Genomic DNA, 6,575 nt, shown 5'->3' with positions numbered 1-6,575 from the left:
CACCATCCTCACAATACTTGCCATACCTGAGCCCATCATTACAGCCACTGTGTCAATCCAGCTTGTTGAGAGTCTTTCCCTTTTTCTCTGGCCCTCCATTTTACCTAGCATAATATACTTCTCCAGGGAATGCTCCCTTCTGACCACATGACCAAAGTAGGTGAGATGAAGTCGGGCCATTCCCGCTTCCAAGGAACATTCCAGCTGCACTTCTTCCAGGACAGATTTGTTAGTTCTTCTGCCAGTCCATGATACTTTCAGTAATCTTCACCAACACCACAACTCAAAAGCATCAACTCTTCTTCAATCTTCTTTATTCATTGTCCAGTTTTCATATCTATATGAGGCAATTGAAAATACCACCGTTTGAGTAAGGTGCCCCATAGTCTTCAAGGAGACATCTTTGCTCTTCAGCACTTTAGAGAGGTCTTTTGCAGCAGATTTGCCCAGTGCTATATGACATCTGATTCTTGATCATTGCTTCCATAGGTGTTGATTGTGGATCCAAGTAACATGAAATCTTTGACAAGTTCAGTTTTTCTCCTTTATCAAGATGTTGCTTATTGGTCCAGGTGTGAGGATGTTGCTTTCTTTATGTTGAAGTATAATTCATACTGCAGACTGTAGTCTTTAATCTTCATCAATAAGTACTTCAAGTCATCTTCACTTTCAGCAAGCAAAGTTGTGTCATCTGCATATTGCTGGTTGTTAATGAGTCTTCCTCGAATCCTGATGCCACAATCTTCTTCACATAGTCCAGCTTCTCAGATTATTTGCTCAGCATCTAGATTGAATAAGTATGGTGAGAGGATACAACCCTGATGAACTCCCTTCCTGATTTTAAACCATGCAGTATCCCCTTGTTCTGTTCGAATGACAGCTTCCTGATTTATGTATAGGTTTCTCATGAGCACAATTAAGTGTTCTAGAGTTCCCATTCTTCTCAGTGTTATCCATAATTCATGATCCACACAGTTGAATGCTTTTGCATAGTCAATAAAACACAAATAAACATCTTTCTGGTATTCTTTGCTTTCAGCCAAGACCCATCTGACATCAGCAATGATGTATCTCACTCCATGTCCTCCTTTGAATCCAGCTTAATGAATATAGATAGAAGAGATCCTATATTCACCTAAAAGGAATCTCAGGAAGAAAGAACTGAACACAAAACAGAGAAACAATTATCAGAGAAATTAGAGAAATATCTTTCATTTAACCAAATAAACTCTTAAAGCTTCAAATTGAAAGAGTCTAACAATATTCAAGCAAGATTATGGAGACAAGCTAGATCAAGATGTTCCTCCTCCTTCCCTGGTGGGTTTAAGAGGGATAGATGTGTGCACTCCAATGGAAGGCAGCACTTCTAGATAGCATCTTAAATTTGTGCTATGAGGTAATCCCATCACAAAGAAAGAGAAAATGCAAAAAGAGAAAACTGAAAAGATATAGGAAGGCTCAAAAAAATATCAGTGTCCCAGTGGAACAGAAGTTCAATGTCATGAGCAGGTGGAAGCTGTGGGACTGCTGGACCAGAGGTTCAGAAGCAGGCAATGGCAGCTAAGAGTTTGAGTCCTTTGGAGTAAATGGACTAAAACTGCTCCAGAAAACCAGGCCTACTCCTTGAAGCCATGGCCAGAGTGGGGCTCTTTCAATCATGAATACAACCTTTAAATTGTTTTGACTGTTGTAGATGATTATCTGAGGCTATAGCTTAAACCCAGAGAAGAAAGAGAAAACTTTATGGCCTTGGAACCAGAAATTCAGCCAAGCTACCCACTGGTTAACCCCTAGTCATCACTTGGAAAAGAGCTGGCTGGGAAGTTACTAAACCATCTGACTGTCTCTAACATTACACCAGCCCAGCAGACCCAAACCACCACTGTAAAAATTGGATTGGGAAATTACCTTAGTTTCCTAGTGCTGTTATAACATAAATACCACATGTAAGTGGCTTTTAAAAAATTGTTTTTTCACGGTTCTGGAGGCTAAAAATACAAATCAGAGTCTCAGACATGTTGAATCCTTCCTTGTTGGTAGCCCCAAACATTTCTTGATTCCTTGCCAATCCTCACATGACGTCTGTTTTCCCTACTCTGTGTGTGTGTGTGTGTGTGTGTGTGTCTATGTCTATGCTATTCTTTATATAACTCAGAAGTGATTAGGTTTAGGATCCACCCTACACTTGTATGGCATCAACTGATTGATTGATTACATTAGATTACCTTGTGGAAAAATGATTACATTACATTACATGTAAGATAATTGTATTACATTAGATTAGATTCCATCCACAAGTAGAAGGGTTAGAATTCCAAAATATATTTTGAGGGGACAAAATTCAATCCATAACAGGGCAAAAAGACAAAGTGGAGGCAACCACGAAGCTGCTAAATGGTAGAGAGTAGGGAAGAGTACTCTCCTATTCAAAATGAGCTAGCAAACCCAAACTCTAAAATGCACGAAGGAACTAATACTAAGAAAGACAATCAATAAAAGCAATCATTAGGACATGAAATTACTCAATATTGCTTTATAAGTATGTTTGAAAAATATGTTTCATTAAAATTTAAACTAAAACTCCAAAACAATAAGATGGGGAATGGTTGTCATGGTAGTTTGGTTTGTGTGTCAACTTGGCTGGTCCTGGTTGAGTGGCTGGGCAGCTGGTGGTAGTTAATCCCTATGAAAAGACTGGCAATCAGCTCCATGGTGGGATCTACCACAAGCAGCTGGGTAGCTGCCTTTGGGTATATAGTCTGCTTCCTGTATATAAGGAGAAGCTTTGAGAATGGTCTCTAGCCTATGGCACGCTTGGACCCTGCATGTAGCTGTGTCGTTGCTCAGTAGCCTGCCATGCTCTGCCAACCTTGGGACTTACAATGGACTTAAGTTAATGGCCTGCCGTGTGGTTTGGTAACATCGGGACTGTGCCTTTTTATTTGTCAACCTTAGGACTTCTCAGCCTCAGCAGCCAGCAGCTGTTTGAGCGAAGAAATGCCTCTAGCTCCAGTAGGCTGGAAGCAGAAGGCAGAGCTGGACCCCAAGGTTGAGGGGCTTTCACCCAGCCCCTAGAGCCTGGAACTTTGATCTTGGACTTAAAGCCTCCAAATTGTAAGAATAAACTCCTGTTTGTTAAGACTATCCCATTTGTGGTATATCTCTTGTCAGAGCGGCACTAGGTAACCAGAACAGTTATTTAAAGCAAAGTTAAAGTGTGGTTGTGTTATTTGTAAGATAGATAGAGATATTTTATAACTTTAATACATTTTTGGCTTCCCTTTCAACTAGGTTGGAGCTATGTGACTGGGTTCTAACCAATAGAATGTGAATAGAAACCACTTCTAGTCTCAGCCATAAAATCATGGTTTCCTGTACTTTCTTCCCTTGGTGGCGATCATAGAAACTATGTGTTTAATATAGGAGTGTTCCAAGGAGAAGGAGCCCAGATCCCTCAATTATTCCTGAGAAGATCGCTCAGGGAAGCTACCTTATCAGTGTCAGTTATTTGTTATAGTGGCTAGGGTTATTTATCCTAATACCAACCAAAAGTGACACTTCAAAGAAATATAATTTTGGTTTTGCATAATATTGCAAAGGAAAATTTATAACTGTTTAAATGGTTGGTGCATGTATAAATATAGAGAGAATGTATATAATTATGACATTGCTGTTGCCAACAACCAATAGCCACCTTATGTATAACATAATGAAATAGTGCCTAGTCCCATGCCATCTTCATGGGCATCAGTATGTTTGAGTCCATTATTTTGGCTATTGTGTCAATCCAACCCATTGTAGTTCCTCTTCTTCACTGACCCTCTGCTTCACCAAGCATGATGTCCTTTTTCAGCAATTGGTCTTTCCTGATAACATGTTCAAAGTACGTGAGTTGAAGTCTTTCCGTCCTTACTTCTAAAGAGCATTATAGTCATATTTCTTCTAAAGTTAATTTGTTCATTCCTTTAGTGGTACATGGAATATTCAACATTCTTCACATCTACAGTTATAGAATGAATCATTTGGTTCTCCTCCTTCTCAGCAGATGACTTTAAATCATTCTCCCTTTGGTTAACAGAAGCCATAAAAGAACTACCCCCAACTTCCTGTCAACTCACCTCTAAAGTCACCTGCATCCGACCACATCCTGTGGCAGAGCTATCCTCCTGCTCTCACCCACTTTCCCAAAGCTTATCTTTCTCATGGTTCTGGATCTCATACTCTTATCCTTGACAGGAGCCTCGTTCCATCAATTACTCCATCTTTCCTCTGAATGTTTAACTTTTTATTCTCTAATGACTTCTCTTCTCAGTAGTTCAGCTAGAAACATTTGCATAAACCATTCTCAAGCAAAAACAATTGTACTGATAGACCTCAAGAACAGAGACCCCCAAGACCACATCCATCCATATGAATGTAAGAGAAATAAATCATAAACAGATTAACCAGGCAAGAGAGCATTATACTCGTTTATCAATGAGAAAAGACTAAATGCTGATTCCAGGGTAACCACCCTACTCACTTTTGGCCTGGCTTTCTCTTCAGATGCTCCTGATCTATGAACATTGATTAACTAAATCCGCCTGGCATCTGATCAAGACAACAGTGTACTCCTGTAAGGAGTGTACTCCTGTAAGGAGCCTGCAGTACAGGGGTAGCTCCTTGGACTTCTCCCCATTTGTCATTCTTTTTGTGAGAGTTCACTGGTCTTCCTTCAGTTCCTCAAGAATCTCAACCTCTATCCTGCCTGTGAACCTGAAGCACCCTTCCTTTCTTCTCCCTCCATCCACTCTTGTCCACAGCATGATTAACTCCTTGTCCTTCAACTCTCAGTTCTAATATCACCTTCACTGCTATCACAGTGTCCTTCCTTCATAGAATTTCTAAATGGCTTTTTAAAATTATTTTTGTTTGTTTGCTTCTTATTAATTGCTTTTCCCACTAAACTATAAACTTCATGTGGACAGAGATCATGTCTGTCTTGCTCACCATTATGTTCTCAGCATGTGTTGTTGTTGTTGTTGTTGTTATGTGCCATCGAGTCAGCCCTGACTCATAGCAACCCCTCCTTGGGTTTCCGAGGCAGTATCACTGTGGAAATAGGATTGCCCAACCTTTCTTCCAAGGAGTGGCTGGTGGGTTTGAACCGCCAACCTTCTTGTTAGCAGTCAAGGGCCTTAGGCACTATGCTACCAGAGCTCCTTTCTCAGCACCTAGTACATGGTAAATGCTCAAAAAATATGTGGAATGAATGAATAAACACATACATGAATGAATGGTATTAAGAATTAGCTTAGTCTTTTCTAGCTCAGTGATTCTCCAAGAGAAAACTAAGCAGAACAACCTGCGGATCTTATTTAAACCACTCAACCCTACATCAGCTTCCCTAATTACACTCCCCATACCAAGATTCAAATGTGTCATTATCAGAATCAGGACACTCTCTAGGGACCATGTGTCCCTCCAAAGCCTCCAGAATCTGGCATGGGATAAAAGGTGCAGTATCAGTAGTCTGTGTGGGAAGGGAAGTGGTCATGTGTAATTGAGAAAAGTCCCTCAATGGCATATGAAATTAATTTTCGTATGCCTTTTGCATCCCCCTATGAGAAGCCCAGAAGCTCTGGTGGCATAGTGAGTAAAGCATTTGGATGCTAACCAGAAGGTCAGTTGTCTAAACCTATCAGCTGCTCCATGGGAGGAAGATGAGGCAATCTACTTCTGTAAAGATTTGCAGCCTTGGAGACACAATATGGGTTGCTATGAATTGGAATCAACTTGATGGCAATGGTGTTTGTGTTTTTTGTTTTTTTTTTTTAATGAGAAGCCCTGGTGATGCAGTGGTTAAAGTGCTCATCTGCTAACCAAAAGGTCAACAGTTCAAAAGGTCAGCAGCTACTGCATGGGGGAAAGATGTATCTGGTTCCACAAAAATTTACAGCCTTGGAAACCCTGTGGGGCAATTCTTCTCTGTCTTATAGGGTCACTATGAGTCAGAATTGACTATACAGCAGGGTGTGTATGTGTGTGTGTGTGTGTGTGTGTTTATGAGCATCTCTAAAGAGCCCTGGTGGTACAACAGTTAAGTGCTCAGGTGCTAACCAAAAGGTTGGCTGATCAAATCTACCCAGTGGCTCCACAGAAGAAAGACTTGGTGATCTCCTCCCATAAAGATTACAGCCAAGAAAACTCTACAGGGTAGTTTTATTCTGTTGCATGGGGTTACTCTGAGTCAAAGTTGACTTGACAGCACCTAACAACAACGTAAGAATCTCTACTCTATGTACATCATTTTTTGAATTGTAATATTCCCTAGATATTTATATGTAGCTAATTGTCAGCCCTTGAACTCTGATCTTTCAACCTATCTCAGAAACTGGTCTCTGGGCCTTCCATCTGGATAACTACTTTTCTAATCAAAACTTTCTTGATCTTTAACATCCTTGCCCCCTACCACAGGGACTTTCAATCACTGAACCGTACTAAGGCATTCTACCTGAAGAGAAATTCTAATATTGATAAAATGGGAAGGCAAAGTTATATCTAACAAGCCACTCAAGATTAAATATTACCATCAT

This window comes from Orycteropus afer, unplaced genomic scaffold, assembly GCF_000298275.1.
Source record: "Orycteropus afer afer isolate SDZICR_OR568_19922 unplaced genomic scaffold, OryAfe1.0 scaffold00104, whole genome shotgun sequence".
In the NCBI taxonomy this organism is placed as follows: Eukaryota; Metazoa; Chordata; class Mammalia; order Tubulidentata; family Orycteropodidae; genus Orycteropus; species Orycteropus afer.
The sequence above is the reverse complement of the archived record's forward strand: the minus strand, read 5'-3'. Positions refer to the sequence as shown.